Here is a 22,304-nt window from a genome sequence, read left to right as displayed (position 1 = left end):
AAAGTAGGGCATTTTCACATACATTTATATAGATAATTTGTAGCTAATACAAAACACATGTCCTTCAAATTTATTGTATGTTTTTCTTATAAAAGAACCTAACAGCACAATTTGCACGTTGTTTTCATTATAGTTCATCCTAAATTTGTTATCAAATTGCTATCGCTGTTCTACTTAATTTCTTTCATCCAAAGTATAAGAGAACCTTTCTAGCCTCATCTTAAACGGTTACAGCCTGAGATAGAAACTTGAGTTAATTTCCCAAGGTGCCAAAGAGACTTCCCTGTTGTTTACATTTCAAAAAGGATGAAGTCCAGACTCTCAGAGAAAGTTATTTACATTCCAAAAGGTTAGAGTAAGGACCCATGGTTAATTAGGTTTCCTGAAGAATGGCTCTTGGAAGAGGAGAGGAAATGCTCTATTTGCCCTTTACAAACAGACACCATCATTTTGTTTGCTCTGTCATTGACAACAGTGGTGCTTTAGCCCCAAAGAGCAGTTGTGCAAGCTGCCTAACATGCAACAAGAAATACACCCACAGATCTGAAATGACTTGGAAATCTTATCTTTCTGTCTGATCTTATCTCAGGAGCACTAGAAAGATATTGAATTGCTCCTAAGTTCTTTACTGGTATCCTAGAGACCCAAAAGTTTAAGAGATGTCTACTTTCCATCAATACGGAAGAATCGGTCCATGCTGATCAGGCATGAATGCTGGCAACCAAATACTAGAAACCAGTTAGCATCCAAAGAAGAGCAAAATAGTAAGTTTACTCATTATGGTGCTTTTGTTAACTTACATCATTTCTTTGTTTCAGAAAAGTAATTTCAGCAGATGCTTTTGCTTTCCTAAATACATTTGAATCAAAACCATTTGTCAGAAGAGGTCCATATATCTATCAGTTGGTTCACGCAGAGTGTTATGATTGGTACTACACACACACACACTTGTTAGCCTTTATTTTTAGCTTAATACAATATTTCTTTATATCTCAAGTGCTAGATCTCACAAACCACTCTTTATTATTATTATTTCTGATCTCTAATCTCATGATGTTCAAATTTTAAAATACTCAATAAACCTTATGGCTTATATAGAGAATGCAAAGCACTCGGACACTAATATAGATTTTACTCAAATTTGTTGGGAGAGAATATCTAGGGCTGGGATTGTGGCTCAGCAGTAGAGCACTTGCCTAGCACAGGCGTGATCCGGGTTCAATCCTCAGCACCACATAAAAATAAAGGTATTTTGTTGTGTCCATCTACACCTAAAAAATAAATATTTAAAAAAACTTAAAAAAAGAATATCTAGTGACATATCTAGTGAATATCAATAACAATTTTAAAAGAAATCAATTGCCAAGGTTTTCAAAATAATCTAGTTGAGTGACTGTTATTCATAGATTAACAAAAACACATTATGTAGATTATACCAAAAAGTTTCCTCTGAAAGAGTTCTCACTCCTCTAATTTGTTCCACGTTTGAACTCGGATAAGGGATAAAGTCTTCCCTGGTGCACAGACATGATTTAAGGCCCAGTAGAGTGATAGATCAGACCTGCTCCAGGAGCCTCAAAAATAATAGAAGGAAAACAGGGAGGTGGGCCACAAGGATCAAGGGGACAATAGGGGAGGAGCCATAGAAGGAGGAAGAAAGGAGGAGAAAAAGAAAAGTTGAGTTTCAACTTTGAAGAGTTGGAAAATATCTCTGTTGTGAATTTCATGGGTGGATGCTAAACACAGAAAAAAAGTAAATTGTCACATAAAATTAAACTATTTACCACATACATAGTTACATGCATGTATAAAGAAGATCAGAAAAAATGATGCCAATTTGAGATTTCGGGTGAGTCTGAAAGTGGGGGATTATCAGGCTGGGGAAAATCAAAAGAATGAAGAAGAAAATCAACCAGTGAAATGATAGAGTGTCACTACTTGAAGGAATAAATAATCAGTTAGTTCAACTCTCTCCTTTTATGAATGAGAAAACTGAGGTTTCCAAGGTACCAGTGAAATCATAAAAGGAATGCCTATGGCAACTGAATACACATGGAATCTGAAGAGATTTGCCAAAACTCAGACATATGCCCAAAGCCAGGCCTTTAATATTTTTATAATGTGCTTGAATTTTTTAAGTTTTTAAAATTTTTTATGCTCACTTTTTAAGTTTGGCTTTTTAATAAATTTATCTATTTGATATTTTAAAAAAAACTAGAAGTTCACAACTTTGAATCTGGAAGAATTCAAACATAGATAAACAATCTGTCGTATCAGAGGAATGCCTACATTGTAGCTCCGACCAGAAGAGTTGGTTATATTGTCATCAACTAATGGCATATTTGGGTGAAGGGAAAGGAATTAAAGCTAACATATTCGTTACCAATAGAAGTTATAATAAAAACATGAAAAGCTTTGAGAAACCAAGTTTGTTCTATTTAATTTTGGATGGGAAGGGAAATGGGGTTCTGCCATCCTTAAAAATTGATACTAAGAGCTGGTTATAAACTGAATTTCTAGAGCCATGAATATAGAGGAAGGGCTTGCTGCCTTGCAAATATTATCTTCCTGATAAAAGGGTGGCTTGATATGATCAACTGCTTATAATTATACATTTAACACTTGGTTATCAGGAAGTGAGAAATAACAGGATGAACAACTCCAAATGAGAGATGATAAAAAACATTCTGAATCACTTAGGGGGAAACTTTCTCAGAAACATACACTTAATCACCCACAATTTAGCCCATACTATATCTAACCTTTAACTTTAGAATTCTTGTCTCTAGATCTAGTGATCCAGGCCTAACTGTAATGAGAAATATTACAATTAATATAAATAATTGAAGACATAAAAAGATTGGCTATATTAGCATGTTAGATTATTCAGTTTTGTGCTTGTTGGGAGTCTTATCTTCTGGTTGAAGGTGACTTTCAGGATTAAAATTTTCCTGGCTTATAAGCAAAGTCCAAATTCTCTAACCACAAGCCTAACCATGTATTAAAGGTAAAAAGCAGGAGGCCATTGACCTGAAGCTGTCTCCATATTTTGAGCTCCTATATAATAAACCAACTGAAACCTAATTTAGGAGTATATTTTATAACAAAAATCTGGATTTCAGCCAATCAAATGCAGCCAAATGATCATACTATGCCAAGTTAAGGCAAATTTCTCATCACATCGTGCCTAAATATGGCAAACACCTAGTTGTAGCCAAACAGATGATTTCTTTACTTTGCTTCCGTGTTTGGCCTATAAACTAAAGCTGCTTAGTGAAATCTCTGAACCTCTTCTTTTTCAGAGTGCTGCTTGCTTCATGAATTATTCTTTGCTCAAATTAACTCTGTTAAATTCATTTTGTTTGAAGATTTTCTTTTATACATATATGGAAGACAAAGACCATTACATAATTAATATAAAGTTAAGCCAAACAAGATGGAAACCAGTCTGTGGACCTCCCAGATATACAACTTCCCAGATGTCCAAATGCCCAGATAGCTAAATAAAATAAAATGTTATCCTTTGAAGTTTGATCCTCATGTCGAGTGTCTGTTCAGGATATTGAGGCCTCACTGACCAGGGATGAATATTTACCCAGTGAATGACAGTACGAGAGGGATGTTGAAAATATCCACAAAGATTTAGACAGCTTTCTTTTTAACTTCACAGACAGACTAAATTAGACACAATGAGAAACACAAAGCAGGATTCCATTACTACAGGTATCTTAGTCAAAGGCAGCCCCCGTCCATGTGCATTGAGGTAACAACTGAGTAAGCAATGGATAAATGACATCAACACACAGGCCTAGGCAACTTAAGTGACCACTTAGAGTAAACAAGTAAACTAATTAACACAAACCTATAACCCAGTCACTATTTCTTCTTTCACAGTAAAATCAAACAAGAAGAAAGTTTGCCAAAGTTGCTTGATACTTTGGTGACAAATCTAACATTCTAATTCTATTTGTTTCACTACATTATAACATTGTTGCCTGACTTTTTTTCTCTTTGCTCTTGGATTTGCAGTGCATTGGAAATGAGAAAAATCACATAATAATAAAGAAACCAAGATTGTAAAATATTTCATAATATTACCATTGTATTGCCAATGGTTTGAGAAAAAACAAGTCCTATTTTTTTACTAGCAAAGGAGAAGCACAGGGGACTCCTGTCCCAAAGGCTATTTTTCTCCATAAGAAAAATTTGTCTTACAGGTGTAATACAGCTATAGTTAATGCCAGGTGAATTATTAGAGAATCAGGACTGATTGAACATGTATTAAGTGATGAGATCCAGCATGATAAAGTCCAGTATAGAAATAGTATCTTGCTCTGAGAAAAGATGGGGAAATTCTACTTAAGAACCATAGGTCTCCTAGTGAACCCTTGAACAATAAAAAGAAAAACTTTATATGGAAATGGTAACAATTTTGTGCCCATGGTTCCTGGAGAATATTAAGTATTATACTAGAAGTGTTCTAAAAATATAGTTTTGGATATAAAACATTAGAGCTATTTCATTGTGGGATTGTTCCCTAACCAGCATCTTTGAAGCAGATGGAGGGGAGGTAGCGAAAGGCATGTATTTACAGTGATAACTATTATGATCATGCTTGCTCCCCCCTTCAGACTATTTCTGACCCTCATCTTTTTCTTCCTTCCCTCCAGGTCTGGCTCCTGACACCCAGAGTGTACACATCAATCTTCCCTTTATTGACTTATGACATACTTTCATGTTTGCAGATAACTCAAAACTTGGCCTAGAAATATAAAGATGGAATGATCAAAAATCAAATTACCTTGAAATTTTGTGTGCTAGATTTACAGTAACTAGACAATATTAAAGGTGAAAATCTGACTGCAGATTATTTTTTATTTGCAATATAGAAAACCAAGGAAAGCTCTCACTAAGCAGCAGCATGTGATTGAATATCCAGCAATACCTAAATATTTTAATTGACTATATTTGCAACACAATCTAAAATTAGTATGAAGCTTTGCTGAAGAAGCTAATATGCACAAGAGCTAAAAAGAAAGGTATGGTCCAGATGCAAGAGAAGTTGATGGCATTATATCTGGACTGTTATGCACCATTCAGGAAACCATAATTTTTGAATGTCATGACCAAGGGCAGTTAAAGAACCTGTAATTAGGTGTGTTTCTGCTGCTGTAATGCTCCTGTTGACTTCCCACCCTCATCATTTCACCCATCCCTGCTTTTTTCTTTATCTTTTTTCTCCCTTCTTCTCAACTCCTTTTTGAAGGTTTCAGCTGCTTCTTAGTTAAAAGTCCTGAAACTTTCCATGCTCTGAGAAGTGACTTCTCTTCCCATAAGGAATCTATATAATCCGTGTGGATAGTCAATTTGGAATGAGTCTTCCTTTTCCCAGATTGAAACAGGTGGCCAAGAACATCTTGGTAACTGAAGGGTATTGGGAATCAGGGAAATAAGAGCCAAAGTTTCATGGTGGGGCTGCAATACCAGGTCCTCTATCATCCCTTACATTGTAGGCAATGGGCAAGGAGTATAAAGGTGTAATTTGATATGTGGTAGTGGTACCTTCATGTAGGCAGGATAGGATGCTCCTCTTAATGCCAATGACTATGCTGAAACAGGGAGATTGTTATGACAATAATAACAACTAACATTTACTGAGTTTCCCCCATGTGTTTGTGATTCCCATGTTATCTAATTTAATTCTTATAATAGTTCAGTACAGTGATGTTAATATTTGTACTTTTTGGAACAGAAAACAGAATTTCATGAGGTTACATGAACTGCCAAATATCACACCATTAGCCAGTAAGAGGAAATTGACTAGAAACCAGGACTGTCTGGTGATAGAGGAGCTTCTACTTCTAGCCATTACACTATAAAATCTAATTGTTAATTGGATATAATAGAATAATCTTAGCTGCCCCTAAAGAGGTTTGTATCAATGTTCATTGCCTAGATCAGATAATTTTTCTTTGATTATGAAAGATGGTAGTGTTTGGAAAATTTGCTGGGTGAAATACATGTGAAAATTCTCTGTATTTTCCTTTGTTTGTAAAAAATGTCAAAATTTTAAAAATTGAGAATTGAAAATAAATGTGATCATAACGTGGCTTTAGGAGGTTATAGAAAGTGTGGAAAAGGATGGCATGAGACTTCAGCAGATCTCCTGGTTTTAATCTCTGCTTATCAGTGAAAGGACAAATATAATAGAAGGAGTATGGCCTCTGAAATTAGGCTTGGATCCAAATTCTTGCTCCAATATCCTTAATTGTGGTATATTCACATGCAGTTTATTCATTTTATTAGCTGCACAAGATAATATGGATGACTCATAGAAACAAATATACTACTGAGTGAAAGAAACAAGTCACAGAAGACCACATGTATTTAAGATTTATAATCTCAATATTGTTTTATTTGATGTTATTCAAATAATATTCGTTTTAAATTTTTTTTAGTTGTAGATGAACACAATACCTTTATTTATTTATTTATTTTTATGTGGTGCTGAGGATGGAGCCCAGTGTGCAAGGCAAGTGCTCCACCACTGAGCCACAACCACAGCATGATCACGCAATTTTATATAAGGCTTAAAAATAATAAAGCTAAATAATATAACATTATGGATAGATACATGATAGAATGTTTTTTAAAAGACACAATACAAAAATCAGGATAACAATTACTTCTAGGGAAAAAAGGAGAAGTTATAACATATTGTAATGGTCTAGTTAAATCAGATGGCAGATTCACAGGTGCTCATTTTATAGTTATGCCTCATAATTATATAAATACATAAACATTTATTTATGCATATTACCTATAGTATGTGTAGACAATTGCATAATAAATTGCCTTAAATTCATCCTGTTTTTAAGATTAAATGTACAACTGGGTGCAGTGGTGCATGCCTGCAATCCTGGCAACTGTGGAGGCCAAGATAAGAGGATCACAAGTTCTAGGCCAGCTTCAGAAACTTAGATACCAGTCTAAAATAAAAAATAAAAAGGGCTTTGGATGTGGCTTATTGGTAGAGTGCCCCTGGGTTCAATTCCAAAATAAATAACCCAAAATAATAACCCCAAAATAAAAATAAATAAAATATACATAAAATGAAATGCTAAAATCTTAAATATACCACTGAATCGGTTTTGTCAAGGGCATGCATTACTATAACCTAACACCAATATCAAGTCAACTCCTCCATCACCTAGGAAAGCATCCTATTGCTTTTTGCAAACAATTAGCCAACCTCTGAAACTAGAGGAAATCATTGTGACACATATAGATTGAATTGTACAGCATTTATGAACATATCTACTTTTATTCAGAATAATGCTTTTGAGGTATATTCAATATTGTTGCAATATTAATTGAAATATCAACAGTGAATTCTTTTTTGTTCCTGAGTAGTATTTCATTACATTATTGGAGCATAAATAGTTTATAGAGTCTCTTACTGATAAATCTCTAGGCTGTTTCCAGTTTTTGGTTATTATGGATGAAATCTGCCATGAACATCTTTGTACAAATATTTCTGGATATGTTTTAATTTCTCTTGGATGAATACCCAGGAGTGAATTACTGGGCCCTAAGTTACATTAATGTTTAACTTTTAAAAGCAGTTGATAGTCTTATAACATTCTAACTGATGAAATTCCCACAACATAAGAACAAGAATATTCATTCTGTTTGCAGAAATGTATGACTCAAAATATCATGAATTACAAGGGGCTGGGGAATGGGGGGTGATGGCAAATGGATCTAAAATTTATTTTAAGGTGAAATTTTTCTAACATTAGATAATGGTCATGGTTGTACAATTGTGAATATACTAAAACTGGTGAATCAAATACTTTTAAAGGTTGAATTTTACAGTACATGAATTATATTTAAATGAAGCTGTTATAAAACATTGCCACTTTTTAGAGTAACTAATAGATAAACTTTTAGATAAACTAATAGATAAACTTTCATAAAACTTTTTACTCAGTTTTTCATTCTTTTTGATTCTCCTACTCATTTTTCTGGAGTTCATTTTAGTTCTCATTTATAGAAGCTATTTTTTACCGGGATCCTAAAATGTGAGCAAGAACAAAGAAATCAGCTTTTATTTGATGCCGCTCTATATTATCTCAAGTACTTCCAAAGAAATAGCAGTTACTTGCCTGTGCAGTAGCCAGTTTGAGAAATTATTTTTAAATAAAGAATATATATGTATATGCACATATATATCAAAATATCATGTTTTGCACTTTATATACACTTTTCATTTGTCAATCATACTTCCAAAAAGTTGGCAAAATAATAAAAAGGAAAAAGTGGATGTTTTAGACTTTTTCACATTATATATTATTCACCTAAGCCACAATCACCATTATTAGTAGTACTGTATTAATGTTTTAGGTAATATTTGTGCTTGCAATGTAATATTTTAAAAATTCTGTAGTCATTCCATGAAATAAACAAAAGCTCTGTGGTAGTAACTTTAAAAAAACTAACATGCAATTAAACCACAATGACAAAGTGGTCACCCCTAAGTAAATATACATATTTAATATGCAGACTTTAAATTCTATATTCATAAACAAGGTTTAATAGCATAGAAGATATCTAAAATGTTAAGTGGAAAAAAAAGTAATACTCTTATCACAAGATCCTGTTAAAAGAAAAGCTAAAGGCAGTTGAGTTTAACAAAATGTACTTGAGCAAGAATATGCTCAGGTAGCATTAGAGACCAAACAAGGTTCAGAATTCCCCTGTCCCCCTGCCCTCCGTGCAGGTTATATTTACAGCTGAAGAAAAGGAAGTGACATACAAAACTAACCTGATTGGAAGTTTGCATTTACCTAATATGGGCATGGTCTGGTCAGCTGGCAGCCTGTGATTGGCTGAAGCTCCACTGCTGTGATTGGCTGAAACTTTGTTGCTTGGTTACAAAGGTCTACTCTTGATTAAGCTACGATTTTTTTTTTTTTTTTTAACCCATCAAACTATGTCTAGAAGCTGTTTTAGGCTAAACTTTATGGAGGCTGGTTTGGACCAAATTTGTTTGTTTAACAATTCTAACTCTGTAGTATGAACATATTAAACTGTGACTTTAAAGTAAACCGAAATGTTAAAGGCACCTACTTTTGTGTGGTGACAGATTTTTCTTTCTTCCTATATTTTCTTTTTTTTTTTTTTTGCGTTAATTTTTTTAGTTGTTAATGGAGCTTTATTTAATTTATTTTATGCGGTGCTGAGAATCAAACCCCATGCCTCACACATGCTAGGCCAGGCACTCTACCACTGAGCCACCACCCCAGCCCCCTCTTTCTATATTTTCTAAGTTAACTACATTTTAGTTTATGATAAAAAAAGCCATCTAAATTCAAACATCATCACAAGGGAAAGTGATTTGTTATATTGGTTCCTGAGGAAATGGAAGTGACAAGAGATGTCAGTGTCATCATGATCCAAGGGTTTCTAGTTTTTGTCCTAATAACTAATTTTATTGGCACCCTAAGCTAGTCCACTGAACACATATAAGTAACTTACAATAAATGAATCACACAGCCTAGATAACTTGAAGGTCTTGATAAAGACTATGTATGTGCCATTCATTTCTTTCCAAATTTTGTTTCAGGAAATATAGAAATGTAAATTTTGTGTGTGTGTGTATGTGTGTGTGTGTGATGGCTGAAATGTAGTACACAGAAGTAATAATTTCAGTTATATAATCAAGTGTGAACAAGGTTGTTGGAAAATAGGAACTCTTGTGTATCGTCACATAAGAGAGAAAGTTGGTAGTAACTATTAAAATGGAAAATGTGCATACTCTATGATCTGTATAAAACTACTATTGGTTTTCAATTGCTGCTTAACAAATAGTTAAAAACAGCTTAAAAGAACATGTATATTTATTATCTTTCTATTTCTCTTTGTCAGAAGTCTGAAACATTGTTTAACTGGGTGTTTTGCTCAGGATCTCACAGAGCTGAAATCAAGGTGTGCACAAGACTGTTCTTTTCTGGAGATATGTTTTTCTCCACATTTTTATTGGTTCATTATGAACACAGTGGTGGCAACTGTCATTATATGTTAGTACATGCACACATATAACAATATAATGTGACTAATATTCCTTCCTATCACTTCCTGCCTCCCTCTCCTCCTCTTACCCCCTTGTCCCTTGCCTCTACTCTACTGATCTCCCATTGCTTTTCATGTGATCACCATCGCCTTTCTTTTCTGTTTTCTTCTCTAGCTTCCACAAACGAGAGACAACCTACAACCCCTCATATTTTGAGTTTGGCTTATCTTGCTTAATATAATGTTCTCAAGTTCCATTCATTTTCCTGCAAATGAAAATTTCATTTTTTTTCTTTTTTGGGTGGTACTGGGGATTGAAATCAGGGGCACTCAATTCCTGATCCATATCTCCAGCCCTATTTTGAATTTTATTTAGAGACAGGATCTCACTGAGTGCTGAGGCTGGCTTTGAACTTGCAATCCTCCTGCCTCAGCCTCCCAAGCCACTGGGATTACAGGTGTGTGCCACCACCCCCAGATAATTTTTCTTTATGGATAAATAAAATGCCACTCATTTGTTGATGGACAACTAAGCTGGTCCTGTGATTCAGCTATTTTGAATTGTGCTGCTATAAACATGAGTATGCATGTATCACTGTAGTATGATGAATTTCATTCTTTAGGATACATACTGAGTAGTGGTATTGTTGAGTCATATGGTGGTTCCATGCATAGTCTTTTGAGAATCACCCCCTTAGGAGAGTCTAGACACCAGTGTAAGATACGCTGACAGGTGGTAATATCCATTCCCTGGGATTTTTAGTTAAAGACAAATCTTTACAAATACGAAAAAAAGAAAAGAAAAAGAGGCCTGGATGGAGGGCTTGTGGGGGGAGAGTTCTCAGTGTTCTAGACATCCAGGCTTCACTCCCAAGTAGGCTTTCATAAGGTATACTTGAAAAAAATAATTCATATCTTGCACTTGAAGGGCTGAAAGGGATCAGTGTTTCAGTCCTGCCCATAGAAGACTGAAGGGAATAAGCTGTGGCCAAGGTGGCCCTAGCTCACTAATAAAATTATACTACAGTTGTTTTTAAACATACTGAAGTTTCACTAAAAGCATAACAAATGTATGAGTTATCCTGCATACTACGTGCAATTCCAAGAGAAGGGGGCTCTTCTGGGGTAATATTAAAATGAACCACATCAAGAAGACTGTCTAGAGAACACCAAGACCCCAGAGGACAGGAATCCATCAGAATCTTAGGGGTTAAATGGGATCTTAAAAGCAACAGATGAAGGGGGCAAAGTTCATAGTCAGATATTCCCAGAGAAGGATCACCAAGAAACCTGCTTAAGCACCCTAACAGATGAATCCTCAATATTTTATCTGCTATATTGAAGGTCCTGGTTTTTGATGACAACTGCCAGTTACCATGGCCTGTTTTGTTCCTTAACTCTTCTTCCTCTCTTCCTTCTATTCATGTAATTTCCGGGAGGAATAGTGACTAGGGAAGAAGATAGAGAAAGAAAAGAGTAAAGAAGACAATTTTATCCTTCCTCTAAACTGTGGAGTTCTTTGCCTGAGGCATCCAGACTAACATATGGGAAAATGTTGATAAAATGGTACAAAATTTCAGTTAGATGGGGAAAAAAAGAACTTTCAAACTAATTAAGGATTTGATTTGACATTACATTTGATGTAACTTTAAAATGACAAAAAAAAAAAAACCAGACTATTCTCACATGTGAAAAGAACCCCAAAAGCTGCTAGATATGACCAAGATTTCCTAAGAAACAGGAAAATAATTCTTTTAATTATATTTAAAGGTTAAGTGTAGGTAAAAAAGGATGCTTTTTTCTGCTTTGATCTATTGAATCATATTTATTTAATGAAATTAATTGTCACTCATGGCGTTGGATAAGAATTCTTGCCATCGACTTGCTGGTTTTTATCCAAGTAGAGACTTGTCATGGTCTGCAAAAGAGGCCCTGAGGGGCTTCATAGGAATGCACCATGCAAAACAAGCACTTTTGTTAGCCAACTGCCTTTGCTTCTGTCCATCTAGATGTTAATGAAAGAGATGTTTGTCCAAGATGTTTGTCCTAGATGTTTGTCCAAGAGACCATAGGACAATTCTAAGATCACGTGGGAAGCTTTGACATTGGCAAGGTTGTGAGAAGTAGCCTTGAACTTTGGATACTCAAATGAACATTGGCAAGCCCCTCAAGCTGGAACTGTGAGAGTGTATACTCTGATAACACCAGCTCAAATTGATTTTTGTCCCCTATAAGCAGCTGTCTGAATTAATACCTTCAACCAGCCCATTTGTCAATCCTTTACAGGGATACCAAGGAGGTTTTATGGGAAAGACTATTTGGTTTCAGTCTCCTAATAAATAGTATACATAATGTATTAACTTGCTACAAGAAAGTTATGTGTCCATTCTCTCTGGAATCCAGAAGTCAATTTTAAAAGATTTTTTATTTGTTCATTCAAAATTATTCTCAGTCTCATTTGTGTGAAGACTTATCTAGGCATGGGGATAAAGCAGCATTTGAATGAAATATATAAAGTTGCTATACACAACAGCCTATTCCCATGTTATTATAGATGGAGGTTGACAATAAACAACAGAAAACAGAGACAGCATAAAGAAAGTATATAATGTGAAATAGTGAAACATTAAAATGAGGCAACCAAAGAAAAATAGGTCATAGGATATATGTAAGAGGACTGTATATTTGGTAGTAAATAAAGCACTTTGGATCCCTCTAGGAGCATTGGAAGTAATGGATTTAAGCAGTACTAACAGTGGAACTGTGGGAGCTTGGTAGAGGAAGTTCCTGCTTATCAGCATTGGTTGAACACTTCGTAGAAATTGCCAAGATAACACCAAGATTCACTTGAGAATAAAAAGAGATCAGAGATGGTCAAAAACAACATTGAAAAATAACAAAATTGGAGTATTTACCCTTCCCAATTTCAAAAGCTACAATAAGAAAGATTTTTATGCTACCAGCAGAACAATAAACATATAGATCATTATGTACTTATATTTATGTTCTTGGATAGGCAGAATTAATATTATCACAATGCACATACTACTAAAAGCACTATATAGATTCAAAGAAATTCCCATCAAAATACCAATGACATTCTTCATAGAAATAGAAAATGTAGCCACGAAATTCATTTGAAAAAAATAAGAGGCCTAGAATAGCCAAAGCAGTGCTTAGTGATAAAAGCAAAGCAGGAGGTATCACAATACCAATACAGCATGATATTGACACCAAAACAGGCATGAAGACCAAGGGAACAGAATAGAAGACACAGAGACAAACCCACTTGTCCTACTTGGCAAAGGTGCCAAAACATACATTGTAGAAAAGATAGCCTCTTCAACAAAGGGTGCTGGGAAAATTGGAAATCCGTATGTAACAAAATGAAATTAAACCCCATCTCTACTCTGCACAAGACTCAAAGTGGATCAAAGACCTAGGAATTAAACCAGAAACCCTGCACCTGCTAGAATAAAATGTAGGCCCAACACTCCAACATATTGGCTCAGAAACCAGCTTCCTTAACAAGATTCCTTAAGCCCAACCAGTAAAATTAAAAATAATAATAATAAATGAGATCACATCAAATTAAAAAACTACTTCACAGCAGAGGAAACAATTAAAAGCATAAAGAGAGAACCTACAGAATGGGAGAATATCTTTGCCACCTGCTCTTCAGATAGGACATTCATACGGAGAATATACAAAGAATTCAAAAAACTTAACACCAAAAATCAACCCAATCAATAAATGGGCAAAGGAACTAAAACATTTCTCAAAAGAATAAATATGAACATTCAACAAATATATGAAAAAATGTTTAACATCTCTAACAATTAGAGAAATGCAAATGAAAAACTACACTGAGATTCCATCTCACTGCAGTCAGAATGGCACTTATCAAGAATAAAAGTAACAATAAATGTTGACAAGGATATGGGGGGAAATGAACACTCATACATTGCTGGTGGGACTGAAAATTGGTCCAACCACTCTGGAAAGCAATATGGAGATTCCCCCAAAATCTAGGAATAAAACCACTATTTGATCCAGTTATCTATCTCCTCAATATATATCCAAAGGATTTAAAATCAGCATATGATAGTGATGCAGCCACATCAATGTTTATAGCAGCACAATTCACAATAGTTAAGATATGGAGCCAACATTGTGCACTTCAGCAGATGAATGGGTAAAGAAAATGTTGTATATATACACAATGGGATATTACTCAGCCATAAAGAATGACATTTGCCAGTAAATGGATGGATCTGGAGACTATCATGCTAAGTGAAATAAGACAGTCCCAAAAAAGTCAAAGGTTGAATGTTTTCTCTGATATGTAGAAGCTAACCCACAATAAAGGGGGTATAAAAATGAGAATAGGAGTTCAGTGGATTAGACAAAGGAAAATGAAGGGAAGGGAGGAGGAATGGAAAAAGGAAAGATAATGGAATGAATCTGACATAACTTTCCTATGTACATACATGAATATACTACAGTGTGTCACACCATTGTGTACATTCACAATAAATTAATTTTTAAAATAACTATGGGTGAATAGCAGAAAGATCAGTAGACCAAAGGGAGCAGGGGTTTGGGGGAGGTGAAGAGAAGGGGAAGTACCAGGGACTGAATCAGATAGAACAAGATGTGTTTCATGCTTGTGTATTTGTCAAAATTGATTCTACTTCATGTATAACTAAAAGGAACCAACAAAAAAGGATCTCTATAACTCATCAATTAAAATATAATCAAATTTAAAAACGGGAAAAAGACTTTAATACATATTGCTACAAAAAAAGGTGCACACATGACCAGTGAGCAGAAGAACATATACTCAACATCGGTATTCATCAGGGAACTCTAAATCAAAACCACAAAGAGATAATCACTTCCTAGCCACTAAAATGGCTGTAATAAAAAATACAGTTTATACCAAGTTTATACAAGGATGTAGTGGAATTGAAACCCTCACATATTGATAGTTGGAAAATATTTTGGCGGTTCCTCAAAACACTAAACATAGATTTACTTCCAGTACTTTTACTTTGCCTAGGAGGAAGAATGAATAATCCCCTTCGGTTGCCACTTTCAGTATCTTTTTCCTAATGCATCTCTTAAATTAATACTATGTGTGATGGCTCTTTTTTGGGAAGGTATATTCAAGGGAAATGCAAACACATTTTTCACACAAAACTTATACACCAAAGTTTATAATAACTCTATTTATAATCACCTCAAGTTGGAAATGTCTATCAACTGATGAATGGATAAATAAACTAAGGTATTTCCATACAACAAGATGACTTGTCTTTCATTAAGACCTGCTCCCAACCCTTTCTCAGGCTCCCCTAAAGACTTCACAGGCCCTAGCATGTGAGTACCATGGCTTAGAGGCACGTTTTCCAAATGCTAAAAGTCTTGCCATATCAGAATCATTTATTTTGTCTAATAAAATGCCCATGGACTGAACTCCCAGAATGGCATTAACTATACCTCTACTACTGCCTCCCCAACCTCATGCAACGGAGGAAGAAGCAAAACTATACCAAATGGGGAGTGCACAAAATCTAGCACAGAACTTTGTCTTGGAGCTAAGTGCCAGGCCTGCCATGGTGAGCACCTGGTACAAACCAAACTCTCCATGGCCAGGCCCTGAACTCATAAACTGAGACTCTAGACCTGCACCAGTGTCAGTTTAACCAACCTATGTGTTGGTTAGCCAGATTCAACTTTCAGCCTGCATATTGCCAGAATTTCAATGAACCTGACACAAACCCCAAACACACACATATACATACACACAGGACTGCACACTGATCCTGTGGGCGAGACTCAGATGCTACTCAGCTTAGTGTTATAGCCTTGGTAGCCAAGGGAGTATCTCTACAAACTATTCCCTAACCTGGGATAGTACGGCTATCTTCCGGCCAGGGTTGGCTGAAGGAGCCTCTAGATCTGCCTCCAGGACCAGGAAGAGACTTGTGCCCCAGTGCAACAGACCCATGTTTCAGCCTGTATCACTGCTGGTTGTGGCATGGGCCTCAGTGTCCCCTTGACAATGTGCAGGCTTTTGTGGCTATGAGACTCTGGCATGAACCAATTTAGTATCAGTCTGTATGGCCAAGACCCCATTCATTGAGGGGTAGGCCAAGGTAGTAAGCACAAACTTTTCTCTGGAACTGAGTATTGGACTGGGAAAACCTAACACTGGGCAGATCCTAATAACTTTACTCTCCAGGCCTGCCTGTAGGCAGAGCCTCTGGAATAACTCTAGTGCAAGAAGAAGACATGTGGCCCTAATATATCAGACTTCCATTCTAGTCAGAGTCACTCATGACTGGTTGTAGCCATCTTGGGTCACTGTTCCCTCCCAGGAATAGGCAGCCAATAGATGTGTGGATCTTTGTCCTACCCAGTGCTGTAGGTGGGCTGACGGCTCGGGGTGTGATTTGGCTCTCTGGTATCAGTATGTACATGTTGGCATAGAAGCCTGGCACTGGTTCCTCCGTGGTAAAACTGCTCAGGGTAAGGTAGAATTTTGCAATGCCTGACCAGAAGCCAGTGACTATTTAGAAGGTATCTAGGCCCACCCCAACTCCAGGGAGAAAATTGTGGAGATAGATTATCTTTTTAGGTACTTTGATTCATTCTCAGCAACATACTAACTGTACCTTTGGGGAAAACCTGGGCTTGGATTGCCCTCTAGTGGTAAGATAGTGACAACACACCAATAACAGATTGTAGGCAAACCTGGACCTGAGCACCATCCACTGTGAAAGTAGTGGAAGTGAATACTCAGAGAAAATGAGGAGGCTACGTAAAATTACAGAAAAGACAGGCATTTTAAAAAGCCATATAACAAAGACTGAAATAAATGCCTAATTCTTCAATGTGCATATTTCATCATACATTAAGCATCAAGAACTTTCAGAGAACCATATCTTCACTCATTAGGCACCAACATAAGTCTCCAGAAACTGACCAGATGATTACCAGTATGGATAATCTCTCCATCAGAGAATTTAAAACAGCTGTCTTAAGGAAAATCAACAAGCTTCAAGAAAACACAAGAGAAATGATCCAATACTCTGACAAAGAAAATTAACAGAAAGATGGAAGCAATTAAAAAATGTTAAACAAAAATAACTTGACCTGAAAATACACTAAGCAAAATTAAAAACATGATAGAAAGTATCAATTGCCAAGAAGGTCTTACAGAAGAAAGAATTAGTGTTCTCAAGACATGTTTTTTGAAAATACAGTTAGAGGAGGAAAATAAAATAATAAAAATAAAATAAAAATGCAGAGGAATGAAGAAAGCTTACAGAGCTTTGAGGACAGCATTAAAAGAACATATATTTGGATTGTTAGGATTCAAAGTTCTTGAGAATGCCAAAGGGGTAGAAAGCTTGATTAAACTGATAATAATTGGAAAATTTTCCAAACCTAAAGAGGGATACAAATGATGAGGATGGGAAGGTCAAAGGTAATCAGCCAAATTTAAATTAACTAAGCCTACCCCCAAGGCACATTAAAATTAAGCTCTCAACATGAAACAAAGAGAAGATCCACAGGGCTGTAGGGGAAAAGAAATAAGACAGTAGGGTGGCAGTCTTCTCAGCAATATCCTTACAGGAGAGAATGACATGAGATTTTCACAGTACTGAAGGAAAACTGCCAACCAAGCATACTGTACCCAGTAATACCATCCTTCACAAGTAAAGAAGAGATAAAGATATTTTCAGGCAAACAGAACTGAGAGTATTTGTCACCACCAGGGCTATCCTACAAGAAATGCTAAAGGAAGTTTTTCAAACTGAAAGATATGTTAATGAGTAAAAAGAAAATATCAGAAGATCTAATGCTCACTGGTAAGACTATTCAATTTCAGAATGCTCAAATATTGCAAACCATTCATTTCTTTACTATGAAGAATTAAAAGAAAACAATTAAAATAACTGCATTAACAAATGAAGAGAGACAATATATAAACATGTACAATAAAACATTTAAAATTCAAACTGTGGGAAGGAATAGAGGGCATGTGTAAACTTTTTCATGAATATATTCTATTTCTTTTCTTTTGTTATTATTTCAGTCATGATGAGTTGCTATCATTTAAAAATATAGTGTTATAATCAAAAGATGTTTATGTAATCCTCAAAGTGACCACAAAGCAAACAATGTATAATAGACATACCAAAAATAATAAACAAGAAATAAAAACTTCTAAAGTAAGTCATTTAAGCACAAAGAGAGGCACTGAAAGAGGAAGAAGGAAGGAAGGAAGGAAGGAAGGAATAAAATTCTATAATAAAATTAGTAAAAAGTTACAAAATGATGGTGGTAAGACTTTACCTATCAATAAATGTCATAAATGTAAATGGATTAAATTTCCCAATATAAAGATATAGAGTGATGGAATAGATAAAAATAAGAACCAAGTGTAAACTGTTTATAAGAAATTCATTTTACCTCTAAGGACACACATTTGACTCAAAGTGAAGAAAGGAATAGGAACATTTCATGTAAAAGTAAAACCAAAAGAAAGCAGGAGTAGCCCTATATATACCAATTAAAATATACCTTAAATCAAAAGCAGTAAAAAGAAGACAAGGAAGTTCCTTATATAATGGTGAAGTGGTCAATTCAACAAGAGGAAATAACAATTCTAAATATATAAGCATCCTATATGTATATATAAAGCAAATATTTTTAAATCTAAAGGGATATATAGACTTCAGTACAATAATAGTAGGGGGACTTTTAACATCCTACATTCAGCAATGGACAGGTCATCCATCCAGCAAAATCAACAAAGAAACAGCAAAGTTAAATTACATAGTAGACCAAATGGAATTATAAACATCTAACTAGCATTTTAATCAATAGCTGTAAAATGCTTATTCTTCTCATTAGCACATGGGGTATTATCTATGATAGACCATATGGTAGGAATATTATCTATGATAGATCATATGGTAGGCCACAAAACAAGACTCAATCAATTTTAAAAAATTCATATCATGGAATATGATTTGACCACATTGAAATAAAACAAGAAATAAATAATTTTAAAATTTGGAAAAATCTAAAATACATTAAAAAGTCTAAAATTTGGTCTTGAATAACCAATGAAATAAAGAAGAAATCAAGAATAAAATTTTTAAATTTCTTGAAACCAAAGAACATTGCAAACATAGCATGCCAAAACCTATAGGATACTGTAGTGGCACCCCCTCCTCCATAGAAAATCTTAATTAAGCTTCCAGAGACCCTCACCATAATTGTTCTTAGACTGTCAGCAAGAATTTCTGTAAGAGAGTTGTGTGGGGGTGGTATGTTTGCAGAAGCAGAGTGCAATAAGAAAGACTAACTCAAGGCCTTCACAGAGGTATTTCCATTTCAAAGGACAATAGTTAGATCCTAGGGAAAGTGCTTTACAATTCAAAAGATGAGAGTAAATGGTGAATTAGGTCCAGGGAAAATAGCTGGTGGGAAAAGTAGAGGGGAACTCTCCCTCTCACAGGCACTGATTCAGAGATCATCCTTGGGGTTATTGTAAAACCTGACCTGAGTTGGTTGCCCAGAACAATAGGAAAAAACCCTACTTTTATGTGGACTTCTGTAGATTGTAAACCTCTGAGCTCCTCCCCCTACACACTGGGTATAAAGTTCTAAAACTTTCTGAACTCAGGGTTCAGAGGGATTGATTGATTGTGATGAACATCCACCCACCCCCTGCTGGACCTGGCTGTAGCCAATAAATCTGCTAATTTCTCCATATCCAGCCTCATCTGTCCTACAATAGTACAACAAACCCAGTACTAAGAAGGTGGTTTATAACAATCTGCATCTACAACAAACAAGTAGAATGATTTCAAATAACCAATTACCTGCTTCAAGAAACTGGAAAAAAAAAAAAAAACGGAGAGGTGTCAATTGTTTCAAATACATCCTGTAAGACCAGCATTACCTTTATACTAAAACCAGACAAGGACAAAACAAGAAACAAAACTGAAGGAAAATATCCTTAATGAACATAGACATAAAATTCTCAACAAAAATACTAATAAACCAAATCCAACAGCTCATTGAAAAGATTATTCACCATTATCATGTGAATTCATCCCAGGGGTGCAAGGATAGTTCAACTTATATAAGTCAGTAAATGTATATACATCAATAGAATGAAGGACACAACAAATGATCACCTCAATAGATGGAGAAAAGGCATTTGATAAAATTCAACATCAATTTATGGTAAAAATACTGAACAAGTAAGATATACAAAGAATCTGCCTCAACATGAAAAAGCCATTTATAGTATGCTAACAGCTAATGTAATAAGAAATTGGAAAAACTGAAAGTTTTCTACAATCTAGAACAAAAAAAGTGCGTCCACTTTTGCCACTTTTACTCAGCATAGAATGTGTTTAAATATTGAAATCATACAAGGTATATTCTCTGAGTATAATGGAATAAAACTGGAAATCCTTAATAGAAAATAATGGAAAAATTCACAAATATATACAAATACAGAATAACACATCCTTAAAAAACTAATGAATCAAAAAATGATATTACAAGTAAAATTAGAAAATACTTTGAAATAAATAAAGATGAAAACCAAATAAAACCCATGAGATGGAGTAAAAAGAGTGTTCAGAGAGAAATTTATAGTCATAAATGCTTAAATTAGAAAAGAAGAATTATTCTAAATTAATAACATAAATTTATACCTTAAGTAACTGAAAAAGGAAAGCAAGTTAAGTACTATAAGGAAAAAAAACAATGATTAGAGTGAAAATAAAATAGAGAATAAAAAACGTAATGGAGAGAATCAAAGAAACAAAAAATTAGTTCTTTGAAAAGATAACAAAATTCATAAATCTTTGACTAGACTTGTCAAGAAAAAATGAGAGAAGATTCAAATTACTAAATCAAAATTGAAACTGGAAATATGACTGTAGAATATACAGGGGAAAAAGGGGATTTTAATGGAAGATTATAAACAATTGTTTACCAACTAATAAGGTAACCTAAAAATGGGTAAATTCCTAGTGAGACATAAACTAACAAAACTAACTTGATAAAAATTGGACTATGTCAAAATAAATCCTAATGTTATATATAACTAAACAGGACCACTAAAAAGAAATATGAGTGGATTACCAAGAGTATCAGTACAAAGGCAGCAGTGGCATCAGTGTCTGCTGGGGCTGGGGCTCAGCCGTAGTGCACTTGAGGCACTGGGTTCAATTCTCAGTACTGCATATAAATAAATAAAATAAAGGTCTATCAACACTAAAAAAATATTTTTTTTTAAAAAAAGAGAGCAGTGGCTGTAACTCTATGAGTCAGACTTTGGTGCGGAGTGAGATATTTATCTATGTGCAGGGCAACACTAGTGGCAGTCTTCTACCTGGTATTGAAGTTTGAATGATGTAAGGAGGATAAATTGCTACAAGACTAAATCAATGAACATGATGAGTTTTGGCCAGAAATAAGGTTCAGATTGTGGTGTTCAGTTCTAAGTAGCATAAGGATACTATTGAGAGTGGGGGCAAGGAGGGGCCACTGAAACTACATAAATTAGCCTGCCCTCAACAAATCATTCATCTGTGACACAAAGGGATGTACCATCTGTACTTTTTTGATGCCTCAAATCAAAAAAAAAAAAATCCTGAGTGGAGTTGACTAGGCTGTGAGTCGTACTTCTGCTCCTAAGTATACCTGGCTAGACATGAAGCGAAACCTGATTAAAGTTTGACTTTCCCAGAAAAATGAGAAATTATATCCCATCTGATTCAAATGTATGATATGTCAAGATCATTGTACTGTCATGTGTAACTAATTAAAACAAATAAAAAAATTATAAAATGTTTGACTTTCCCAATGTCCTCCGTGCTTTGAACTCTGAAATCCTTATCTCTCAGTAGTGAATGAGACATTCTGTTCTTCATCTCAAAAATGCAAATATAGTCACAAAGACATTCCGCTCATACTAAATAGAATGTCACTGATTACAAGTCCACTTAGGCAAAGTGGGGACACTTATAGAATTTCCAATGAAGATTATTGTCTCTTATGGGTTGAATGTTTGTGTCCCCTCCAAATTTCATGTTGACAATCCCCAATGCAACAGTACTAAGAGTTGGGGTCTTTAAGAGGTGATTAGGCCACAAGGGCTCAGCCTTCATGGATAGAATTAGTGCTGT

The sequence above is a fragment of the Marmota flaviventris genome, chromosome X (assembly GCF_047511675.1).
Source record: "Marmota flaviventris isolate mMarFla1 chromosome X, mMarFla1.hap1, whole genome shotgun sequence".
In the NCBI taxonomy this organism is placed as follows: Eukaryota; Metazoa; Chordata; class Mammalia; order Rodentia; family Sciuridae; genus Marmota; species Marmota flaviventris.
The sequence above is the reverse complement of the archived record's forward strand: the minus strand, read 5'-3'. Positions refer to the sequence as shown.